This window comes from Anser brachyrhynchus (genome assembly GCF_964034855.1).
Source record: "Anser brachyrhynchus genome assembly, chromosome: 21".
Taxonomy (NCBI): domain Eukaryota; kingdom Metazoa; phylum Chordata; class Aves; order Anseriformes; family Anatidae; genus Anser; species Anser brachyrhynchus.
Window position 1 is genome coordinate 5,454,919 of NC_137714.1, and position 12,378 is coordinate 5,467,296.

At 46.6% G+C, this 12,378-nt stretch overlaps 1 protein-coding gene across 7 annotated transcripts in view; it reads left to right on the forward strand.

Moving 5' to 3' along the window:
* The window catches only part of RERE (arginine-glutamic acid dipeptide repeats), a 232,806-nt gene that overhangs the window by 78,478 nt on the left and 141,950 nt on the right, over positions 1–12,378 (forward strand). The window lies entirely within an intron of this gene.

Consider the following 12,378-nt stretch of genomic DNA (forward strand, 5'->3'; position numbering starts at 1 on the left):
ACAAAGCTGGGCTGGAGGTGCTGGGAATGGGACAGGCAGCGATGCTGTGCGGGGGCAGGCACACCAGGCACACCTCGCTGTCTTCATTAGCTTCCAAGAAGGATGAGAGACTTCTGTCTCAGGATATTATGCCTTCCTATCATCCATCTGGGGTTTGGCCATATGCTTCTCCACATGGGCTGGCTGTAGTCAGGCATCTGCTCTTAGGTCCAGTTCGAATATGCAGCTCGGCAGCTCAGCGTAGCCATAATGCAGTATCACGGGTTTCAGCATTCATTTAGTCTTTTAAATGGCTTCAGCAGTCAGGAGGTTTTTGATTTCCGTAAATCACAAAGGACAGCAGTATGTTGGCCTCTGTTAATGAGCAGAAAGTGTCTTAAAAACCTGCGAGTGTTGCTGTCGTGACAGCGCCTGGGTTCTGTGCTTTGGTTTTGGGAAGTGCCTGTCTAAACACCGAGCACTTCCTACCTTTGATGTGTGAAAACGAATTGAAGCAAAGGACCCTGAAGTGCTTCCTTTTGCCTGCTGAGGATGGTGGGTAGTTACCATATCCTTCTCAAATATCCTTTTGTATTTGGAAGGGTGAAGTAGAAGCAGGCTAGATATTCTCCTTTTGTCTGGGATAGCTTTTCTGAGCTTCTCTAAGGAGATGTCTGGGTGTTTCTAGGTGGGTACAGTCTAACGTTTGGGACAAGTCCTAGGACTGTTAGCAGTGATAATAGTTGTGCCATCTTTCTGCTCCTTACCTGGCTTGCCTTGTGCCCTGGTAGTGCAGGTGCTGCCAGAGGGAAGCCACAGGAGAGCAGGAAGACTGATTTAGACCTATTTCTTCTGATAATGATACTGAGATCTTCATCTTACGGTAACAAAACTGTGAGCTGTCTTTGAGATCTAAAAACCAGCTGCTGCTGCTGCTCTGGGTGGTGTGCAGTGCAGTGGCAGTGCAGCTCCTTCTCTCCCCTAAAGTAGCATTAAGTGGATCCTGGCACGCCTGGCCCAGCACACACACAAAGGGAACGTGTCTTGGAGATGGTGCGGACAATCCCCGGGAAAGCTATTGGACTATTTCTGTTTTGATTAAGGCATGCAAAATCACTGTTACTGGACTGAAAATGAGATATAGCTACCAGAAAATACAGCTTGAGTACCGACTGTTCTGGAGGTGTGGCTTGATGTCACCAGTTCTGTTGGATTTCTGTCCCCAGAGCTGTTCAGGAAGCACAACTGCAACCGAGCAAACTGCTGACACAGCTGTTTTCATCTGGAAAACCCCCAGCAGCTTTATAAAAACCAAACAAAAAAAGCTAACCAAGTAAACAGAGGGAGGAAGCACTTTTGTTTTAAGTGGTACGTTGGTATTTGGGTTGGAGAATGTCAGTGGAATTGCAGTGCAGGCGTTTGGCTCGCTCCCTGACAGTGATTGGCTTCTATTTGACATTGACTCATGTGTTTGTCAGCCTTCCAGATGCTGCCTTCTATTTATTCTGACAGCTTCAGCAGCTGAGAGAGGCGGGCACGCCAGAATTAAAATACACAAATACATGTATGAATTATGTATTTGCTATCAACCTTGAAGTTCTGGCCAGTTTTTTTAGATCTGCTAAAATGCTGGAAAAAAAAGTAATTCTGGGAAATTTTAAAAATCTGAGTTTTACACTAGGACAGAAGGAAGAAATAGAATGGAAGTACTTGGTTCAGCTGTGCGTTGTGATGTTGGGAGGTCTGTGAGCAGCCTGCTTTCCTGTCTGTTGTGTGGATTGGCCTGGTTTGCATGGAGGTGTGCTGCTGAACGCCTGCGTGCGTGCTCGGCGCCTTTGCCACCATCTGCTTGCCTCGGAAGCTTTGGAGCTGAAGTGAGCGCATATTTGGGCATGGTGCACGACATATTTCCCTCTTCGTTTGCAAATGTGTTACTGTGATGAAGCTAGAGCACCGAAATAACCAGGTATTTGGTGACAGACTTTGAGCTGCTGCGAGTAGGAATAACCTGAAGAGCTGCGCTGCTTAGCGTGCTTAGAAGAGTTCCCTTGTTTTGCACACTGGTGCCGCTGTGTTTGCAACCTTGCTGCATATGGGAACGGTGATGAAGAAAGCTCCTAACAACCTGCCAGAACAAGAGATTGTCTTTGACTGCTGTTTTAGTGGAAACAAATGCAGCAGTAGTTAAAAGACAGAAAAACTAGAGCAAAGACCTGGAGTAGTAGTTGGTCAGACATAAAACATCAGGAAGGTTAACAAAGTGTGTAAAAGCATCACAGGAACTTTTTCTTTTGAAGTTGAAATCCATAGAGAACAGTTTCCACGTGCAGCTGAAACTTGTGCTATTCTTGTTTTTCACTACTGGATTCTTTTATTTATAACAGCCGCTATAATTTGTTTTCATTCTCAAAATTCGAGATTTTATTTTCCAAAAAGAAGTTTTGTAAAGATAGAGTAGGTGAATAATAGTATTCCTAGAAAATAATTAGGCTTACGTGGCAAAATGTTTGCTACTTAATTGCTTTTAACTAATTCTTTTGTATACAGGCTGTTAGCAGAAAACAAGCCGAACTGAATAGTAAGACACTGTTATTGTGTTCTTGTCTGCTCCGGTATCATCACTGACTCCTCGAACAAAATACTATTCAAGGTAACACGTGAGCTCACTGCAATGTGTGCTGTGTGCAGTGATCTCCGTAACGTGCTCCCTGAGGAGCTTGTAATGAAAACCAAACCAGTTTGGTAAAGCAGGGGTGCTGCGGAGCTGTTGCGGAGTGGAGGAGGAACTTCCCTTGACGGTCTTGCTGGTAAGGTGGTTATTTGTGTCTGCCACTGCTGCTCTAATGAAAGCTTGAGCTTTAATTACCATAGGTAATTGTGGGACACGGATCCAAGAAGTTCTGCAGGCTGGCTTAGGGAATTATTTTTGCAGAGGGCGAATGTGGGAGGATGGCGACTGACCATAGAGGAACGCTGTAGGGGAAGGAAGGCAGCGTGCCGTTCCGAAGTTAGGCAAATGGCAATCGGGAAATAAAAACACGGCGTGGGAAGCAACAGGGGGAAGTGGGACTGAGGGAAGGGATTCCTTGAAGTCGTGGTTTTCAAGGAGGGAAAGTGAGTCTGTGGCTGCAGTAATTGCTCATGGCCTGTCCTCAATGTATTTCACTTAAGAGTTTGAACTTCTCCTGTATTAATTTACCAGCTGCATTTCCTACTTTTGCCCAGTGGAAGTTGCCACGTATTCTGTTGACCACCGGATAAATAGTAAGAGCGTGGCCAGCTCTGGTGGCAATACCTGTGCCAGGTGTGCTCCTAATGCTCCTCGTAACATCTGTGCTGGGAGCGATGCAGCTCGCCTCGTGCTCCAAGCAGAAGGTTGCTTAGACATTTTATTTGCATTGTTTGCTTAGGAAAGGAATATACCTAAATGTAGACATGATTTTCATTTTCTTTGGTTTAAAATGAAGTTATGCTTGTGTTTTTACTGTGGTAATTGTACTCTCCTTAATAGCAAGGAAATCTTTTTTTTCTCCCTGAAGTGGGCATTTCTTGTTGAAGCAGCTGTCTAGCATACTAGCTTAATTATTTTGCTTTAAAACGAAGGAAGAAAATGTAACATCACCACGTCGACACAACGTGAATACACTTCTGCTGTAGGATCGGCCTTACAGCTGCTGCACTAATTTATTCTGTTAAAGGCATCTCGGAGCGGTTCACAAATTTAAACAATAGGAGAATAATTTCAGAAAACGTGTTATTTGATTGTTTTTTAAATACAGATGTCTTCTTCAGTGTTGCCAGTCTTGATTTAAAAAAAAAAAAAAAGCAGGTAGCTGAGCATCAGTTTAGCAGCCAACAGGGAGCACATCACCGAAGCTTCCTCACCTGGCTGTCAGCGTGTGCATCGCAGCAGGCTCTGAGGCAAGGGACTGCGGGGCTTTGAACACAGAATGATGTGAAAATACCCGCACCCACATGGCACCTCTACTTGGCACAGGTGTTCCTGCTCAGGGCTGCACCAGCAGCTCATAAAATGGATTACTTTCTGCCCGTTTGTTTGGGAAGACAATTGGTTGGGCCAGTGCTAGGGAAATGATAAGGGCTGTATTTTTTTTTCCAGTTGAGGGTTGCACAAATAAAGCCCGTAGGTATCTTTGTGAGGTGGTGTAGTGTGTTGGGCTATAATTAGCAAAAGGGTGGCTAAGGGGGAGATGTTCAGCAACCAGTTAGTGTTCGTGGCAGGCATGGGAGTCGATGGGTTTTCTCTTCCAAGCCGTCTTGATGTGCTTGCTTAGCACGTAAGAGCAGGATTATAATTATGCAGGGTCCAGCAGAACAATTTCGTGAGCTCAGAGCCGTGTCAAGACGGCTTGGAAATGAGGGAGTGGAAGGGGCACGAGAGCATCCCAGCCCGCATCTGTGATACAGAGCCTCTGTCCCCAAACCTCTGGAGGTTTTTGTGCCCATCAGGCAGTTGCGTGCTGAGCCCTGGGATGTTGCGGACATTGGTCAGACGGTTTGGGGAGACCTTAACGTCTGTGTTGGTTTTGTGTTACTCAATGCTTGCATCTCAGGTGTCGGAGAGATCCTCCATGGCGATCATTCTTCCTTAGGAGTGTGGTGTATGTTGCACACTGAGGCTTTTAATTGGAAACAAATGAGGATATCTGAAAAAAATAGAAATAAAAACTGGAGTCACGTAGCTGTGTGGTACATTTGTGGTGCTGCTTGTGTTTTGTCTTGCACAGTGCTTTATAAATAGGTGGCTGTGAGGAGCTGTTGACATGCATCCAGTCGGGGCTGCGAGACAGGTGTGTGGCCAGGTAGGCATTTGGAAGACAGCAGCGAGAAGTGTTAGGAGCAAATGTGTCATTATCAAAAGTGCTCAGAGCAGAAGAGACTGTTTTAAATGGGATGTGAGCAGTAAACCTTATCTGCTGCTAAAGAAGCAGCTCTTAGGCTGGATGGCTGTTTTGGAAATTACTTTCCTTTTTTAGTGGCCTGCGCTATTAATGCCACCATTCTTTCTTTCAACGTATTTAATTGAAAAAGAAAACCTACTCTAAGACAGGAGCATCTCCTACAATGAATTAGTGGCCGAGCCCCTCCAACGAAGGGCTGAGCCCTTCTGTTGTGGCGTGTTTTGGCAGCAGCAGCACGCATCTTGCAGGAGGAGCTGTGCACGGTGTCGTGGGCGTGCGTGGCAAGTGTGGAAAAATAATTGGTGTGGGAAATGCTGGAGCTTGGTGCCTGAGCTGCAGAACAGTTGCTTTTGTAAAATTGGGAGCTGCAGACTACAATTAACTGTCATTAATTTTGTTGAATAGAAATATGTTCCATTTATTGTACAATCAGGAGCTAGGCTTGAATGAGTTTAAATAGATGAAATCTAAATTATACTGACAGTCCATTAAACAGCAGCAGAAACCCTTTAAAGAAAATGGATTCACTATGATACCAGTTTATAATAAAATCATTTGCCAAATAAGAACTACAGTCCAGGCATCGGGAATACTCCTGTGAGTTTCAAATGAACACAGTAAATTGCTTGAACCATTTATTGCAGAACAGGGCTCGAGCACATTGTTTCCTGACAAGGAGCCAGCAGCGTTGCTTGAAATCTGCTCAGCAGGCAGTGACACCGACAGATCAGCCCAGCAATTTGTTTGTTGTCAGCCGTGGAGGGGGAAGAGGTAACAGCACAGCTCCCTACCTGCCAGCAGGAATATTTTGCTAGGTAAATCCACGCATCTAGGGGTCCCGATGCGCTCCTCCTCGTGTTCAAGTGTGGTATTAAAGCACCGAGCCGGATGTGTTGCTGGGGTTAGAGGTCTGCTTCCAGCGCTCACCTGCCTTTGCAGGGGTTTGGGGTTTGGTTTCTGGAACACCGGCAAATTCAGATCTCAGCGCTTAGAGCTCACTGAATGGTGAGAATTGTTATTCTGAGCCCATCTAAGGTAGCACTTGGCTGTTAATGACCCGTGTCTGCTAATGTCCTTCTCTTAATTGTATTTATTCAACTTTCTGGGTGGCCGTGAAGGGTTGGGGCAGGTAAGTACTGTGACACTGAGTCTGGCTGCGGCAGAGAATTTGGGGGAACCATTGGGGTGGAACCACTCCTCACTAGTATTGAGGGCAGCTGAGCTCTTTGTTTCAGGCACCTCTATTATGGGATGTAAATACCTTTTACGTATTTGTCTCCCAAAGGGTTGGGGACCATCTCGATGATGGTTTTCCTTTTTCTATTTTTTTAACCCGGGGTGGTAGTGGTGGAGCAAGCACGGGGCTTGCCTGGACACTTCCCTTTAGTTTCTCAAATGCATCACAGGGATTTCTGCTGCGTGCACCTGAATCTGTAGATTTAGAGGAAGTGGGATAAGTGCTTGTTTGAAAAAAAAAAAAAAAAAAAAAAGGAGAAAAGAAAAAAAGAAAAAAGGCTATCCTGCCCATCTCTACATTAAGGTAGAAGCACTGGATGTGGAACAGGCAGGGTAAGCATTCACAGAGCATGGTTTGAGCACACCGGCCGAATAGGAGCCGGCGATAGTACTGGCTACATGAGCCTGCTTGGCTGCGACAGCGCAAGAATTGTGCGCGAGCTGTTTGAACTCGCCATCTGCTGAGCCTTGTCCTCATTTCACCGCTGTACCTGACTGGTTCAGAAGTGACCATTTGCATGTCCGGCAGGCGTACCATTTGTCAGGACATCTAACTCTGATGTAGAATATCCGAATAGAAAGAAAACAAGGGAGAGAATGTAAGGTACTGGGAAATGTGCTGAACCGCTGGTTGCTTGCAGCTGGGCCCTGAGGTCTGGCAGGGTTCAGGCAGCTCCTTGTCAGTGGCTTTCAAGGAACGTCTTGGAAGTGAGCGATGTGCAGAGCGCCCGAGGCCTTGTTGCTTGGGTGATGCAAGTGTTGACTCATTAGCTAAAACCCCAAAGGATTAATGGGGAAGATGGTTACCAAATAAACTGCTTTCTTTAAGCTGATGAAGGTTTGTGTGCTCGGTGAGGTCGTGGCTTGTTTTACCAAAAGATCTTTAAGCCCCTGTGTGTGTGAGCTCTAACTTTAAAAGCAGCTCTCCTTGTGGGCACGCTGATGTAACCCTTCAAACCAGGGCACTTGTGGTGAGCATTGAAGCCCAAAAGAACCATGGCTCCGTGCCACGTGCCCTAGAAATACTTGGACTCCAGGGGAACGTTTTACGTGAATAGGAAAGAAAGCGAATGTACTCAGGGTGGAGAGTGCAGTGAGTGTGTGTGGGGAACGTAGATTTCTTTATATTGCCATTAGAGCGGTGAAGGTTATGGGGAGCTGGGTTTTTCGTTGTTTTTTTCCACGTCGGAGAGTTTGGGTTATCAGCAAGCTCTGTGGTGCAACAGATTGGGGCTGAGGAGGCTTTGGAAGCTGTTACTTGCTGTGGAGGAAGGCAGTTTGTGGGTTTGTAGCACAGCCCATTCCCTGGGTGCTTGCTGGCCTCACGCTTCCCCTACTTGCTCATCAGCGCAGGATGCTGACAGTCCTTCAGCACAAGCAGGGAACCTGTCCTGCACCTGCTCTGCTGATGTTCAGAGCAACATTTTTTTGCTTTCCGTAGCTGATCATGTAGCTTACCTTGCAGCAATTTCCTTTTCGCACGGTGGTGCTGATGCAGGGTACGTAGAATCTGTTCCCCAGTCGCAGGGGACGCTGTCCCTAGTGGTGCCGAGTGGCTGTGGGTGCTGTTCCACTCGTGCCAGTGGTGTGAGTGCCTCGCTGGAGGGTCCTGAGCCATGCCCAGCAAGCGACATCCCCGTGTTCACTGCTGAAGGAGTCCTTGCAGAGGCGAAGCAGCCAGCACGGGCGGTGGCAGCGGTTGATGGAGCTGTAACGGGGTAGGAAAGAGCAAACGACTGGGAAGGGAAGGTCCACTTGCGTGGACGTGACACCAAACCGTGTTTAAGTAAGAAATGTACAGAAAAGCATTTCTAGTCAGTCTGGGTTTTGTTGGGCTTTTTGAAGTGGAGAGGATTGACCGGTGGATGAAGTGAGTATTAATATTGCAGGAGCAAGTAGATGGCTGAAACACACCTGTGCTGTGGTTCCCTTTCAAGAATAATAGATGTTGAAACAACTGCCCAGAATTTCATTGGGCTGTCTGAAGGGAGAGTGCATTTGGGTCCATCGTGTTTTAGGCTGACAAACAGCCTCGGGCTTCAGCCTTCCATTTAGCACATGGAGTACGTGTCACTCAAGCTACATAAAACTGCTGAGCAGTAAAAATTCAGAAGCAAGTGAACTTGTCTGTGTGAGGAGCATCTTTATTTTGGGACTTCTTTTTTTTAAGCTGTTTCTTTTTGAGGGATGGGGCATCTTCTGCAGTCAGCACGCAGTGGCGGTAGATGCTCAGAGACAGAGCAGCCCGCACAACAGCGCTGAGAATCGACTGAAGTTGTCCAAGTCTATGCAAAAGCTCTCTGCAGCCACATACAGCTGAAATGTTGCACAAGTATGTGATCGGGGAAAAAAAGGGTGCAACAGCACATTCCCGTCTCCAGTAGCCACTCCTGTAGACTCACCTTCCTTTTTTTTCGTGGGCATAAGCCTTATCAGTGTAGGTTTGCATTTGGAAAACAATGCACAGTTGTGTTTTGTCACCTGGGTCCACGTAGCTGTTCTTCAAGATGATGTATTTGCATTTAGGATCTCTGGTAAATGAAAGTAATTGCTTTTTATGGTGGGTTTTGAGCGGCTAATGTGGCTGCATCCATAACTGTTCCTCCTTCTGGCGGTTTTCCAGTTTCTATCTCTCTCGGCATTTCCTTGCACCCGAATTAACTTGTTTTCTTATCTCTTCGGCCTCCATTGCTTTGCAGTCGCCTTAACTGGATGTCATCTTTGTTTTTCGCGTTGGCAGGCAGCCAGGTGTGCCTTTCCCTGCTGCGACAAACCAGCGAGTCGACGTGTTTGCTATATCCATGGTAGCTGCCAGATTCCGTTTCTTTGCTTTTGTCTGCGCTGTTTCAGGCGGATGCTCAGCCATTTGTTCAGCGTGCTACCCGAGAGCACCCAGACAGGGAGGCTTGAGGAACTGAGGCATTAAGGGAAAAGAATTGCTAAAGTTGGTCCCTGTATCTGAAATCTCGTAGCTTTTTATCCAGACTCCCCAGCGCATCCTGAAAAATTTCTCCTGCGTGGGTGAGAACCCGTTCCAGCAGGTAACTGCACCAGCCAGGACCCTGAGCAGCTGGTTGGAGTGAGCAGAGGGCTGTCAAAATGGAAAGATTGGGCAAGGAAACCCAGGATAACAGGAAAAAAGGTCAGGAAAACATGGATTTCATGTGGCTCAGGTGCTGTGGCTGCTGAGTAACTACACTGAAGCACGCCCATCAAGGTGAAGAGGCGAGGAGGATGCGTTTGGTGCTTACCTCCCAAGGGAGTCACTGACAAATTCTGTAGGATTTTGAGGATTTGAGATGAAAAGTACTGTATGAGTTACAAGCCGAGTAGATTACAGTTCTTCTGGTGTTGATGGTTGATTACATATATGATATTTCAAGCTTTTAAAATGCACATATGCATGCTGTTGCGACAGCTGCTGCGATCCGAGCTAGGAAATATGGAATTTGAAATTGGTCATTTGGGAAAGGCAAATTGGGCTCAATCTGAATGGAAGTAATTCTGCGTAATTCTACGGAGATACCGGGGGTTGTTACATAGGAATGCTTGTAATAATTTTCTTATTAAAAAAGCAAAAACATCGTAGTGTGGTTCACATCCATCAGACTTCTTTTGAGCCTGTTGCTGCAAGGCATTTGGTTTGTCACATCACTGATAGGAAAAACAAGCAGCAGAAAACTTTAAACTGGTGCTGCTTCTGTGGGTACCTGCGTAGCCTTGCTGTCTAGCATAGTTTCCTGGGACCCCGAAATTAATGGAGGTTAATTTAGTAAATCCTTGGGTTGCTCTAGCATTGTGTTCTCCTGACTGTGTCTCCTCCTCTGCTCCAGTGGTGGTGGTGTAAAGGACTCACAGTAAATTCTGCATGAGTTAACTCTTCCCTGAACCCTTCCCTGCCATCTCCTTTTACTGCCAGAATTCTTTGCTCTAAAACTTAACTTTATTTAATACTTAAAATGCATTTTTTTTCCAAGCACCTGCCTTTCAGGTGCTGATTGTTTCACTCTGCAGTCGGTTGCGTTATCCTTCTGCCTGTCAGCATGGCCTCCAAACGTAGTTGGGGTTCAGTTCCCTTCGGGTTGCCACCTGGTAAGCAGGTGACAGCCACGTTGAAGCAAAATTCTTTGTTTTGTTGGCATTGTTGTGCCATGCAGAAGTTCCCAAAACAGGCCAGGCCCCATATGGACTGTAACCGACAGATTCTAATCCTGGGTCTTTGATTCCTGCAGTGAAATAAGCAATGTATTTCCAGCTCAAATCCATTTTGTCAGGCTTGTTGGACCTCACAAATGCTGTTGTGAAGCGATTAGCAGCGCATTTTGTGATGGCTGGGGGCTGTTTGGGTGGAGGAGCCTGTTTTATAACGAATGGCCTAAGTGGAAATCTGACCCTCGGCTTTTTGGGCATCGCTTGGGTGGTGGCTGCGGGACAAGCCGGCAGGAGGCAGCCACTTGGGCTGTGACAGCGCAGGGGCACGGAGGAGGAGGAAGGTGCTGTCCCTGGACAAGGCAGGGGTGATGATGAGGAGGAGGAGGAAGATGCTATCCCAGGAGCTCCCTGTGCTGTCACTTCACCCTCGGTTCACAACTCCTGCACACACTCATGAGACACCCCTTTGATCCGTCCCGTGAACCTGTGCTCCGTGGGTTTAGGTTCTTTAATTCAAGGAATTGCCCGATGTGTTCACCACGAAGTAGCAGCTGTGCTAAACGGATTTTCTTTTGAGGAGGAGGAGGGTCTGGGTAACCTTTTCCCGTTTCTCTTTTAAAAGCCCCTGCTACTTGAGCTCTCCTAGCAAGGCTCTGGTGACAGTTGAAGCGATTGCTTTTAGCTGTTTGCCAGCTCTCATGTTCTCTGGGGACGTGGGCCGCGGCGAGCTGTGCTTGTCAGCTGGAGAGCTCCTTTCTGCAGGAGTCAGGGTGACCTTCTGCCTGACTTTGATACTTACGTGCTCTGGCACCAACCTGATTTGTAACCTCCTGAAGACCAGCATCTTTTCCGGTCTAGATTGAAATGCTGGTCGGTAAAACTGAGAAATACCTTTGTCTTCGAATTGCTGCCACTGAGTGTGCAACTTCAGCTGGCCTCACCAGCAGACTCGAATTGAGGCTGTACGTACGGGTTATTTTCTGATCTACAGGGAAAAGAGGCGCTGCTGCTCTGATTGCATGGCTTTGCAATTAAAGGAAGTGTTAATTTGGTGGGTAGCGTCTATAATGATGATGGAAGTGAACAGTTTGGACGTGAAACACGGCATGCCTGGCTTCCAGGTGTAATGCTTCTGGGACTGCTCGTTTTTAGAGACCTGGGCTAAAATGCCTTGACGTGCTGCTGACACGGGGCAATCCAGGCAGCGCAGGCCGACTGGCAAATTCCTGGAGACGATCGGGAACAGTACTCAGGAAGGTAAAGGTATAGAAAATGAGGATGAAGGAAAAGAAGTGATTTCAGTTTGATTTTAAGTGATTGATGGGAAAGCTGGAATTATTGCCTGCTTTTCTCCTTCTGGTCTCACTACTGAGATGGGAACAAACATCTTCTGGTTATGGCGTGAGGTATTGGAGGGTAACTCCAAGCTTCATCTCCTTGCTTTGCCCCAAAAAAAAGTCAAAACCAACAACCAAACAACAACAAAAATGTCCCCGAAAACGGGGGGTGAAACACAAATGATGCTGCATCCTGAGGAGCGTAAGAACTAGAAACTGCTTGTTTTGAGTAGCTTCGGGGATTTCCAAGGCAGGAAGCAGGGCTTCAGTTGCGTTTTGAACGTGCCTTACAAAAATCTCTGACTTCATTTATTTTTTATTTTTTTAGAAATTGTGGGTAGGTTCATGGAGAATAGTGCACAGAATATCTGGTGTTCTTTGTGTCTTCTGTCTTTAAACAGCAGTTAGCTCTCCAAAAAACAGGAGAACACAATGATTGTCCCTTCAATACCTGCTTGGCTTTGGGAGCAGCCTCTCTGCCTTCTAGCAAGCTGTGTGTGGACGTGGTGATATCTAGGGGCATCATCATTAATCAGGCAGTTCCTCCCCATCTGTGCTGTAATTTTATTCCGAAGCACTGCTTTTGTTGCAATTATTGCCGAGACTGTTTTTAATACAACAAACCTTATTTTACAGCAACCTTGTAGAGTCCAGTTGTCAAAAGCAAACCAAAATAATCTCTGTCTCTGTCATGTCAAATGTAATTTGAGAAAGCACAGCTCTTCCCTGCGGTAAATCTAATTTAGTTTGCT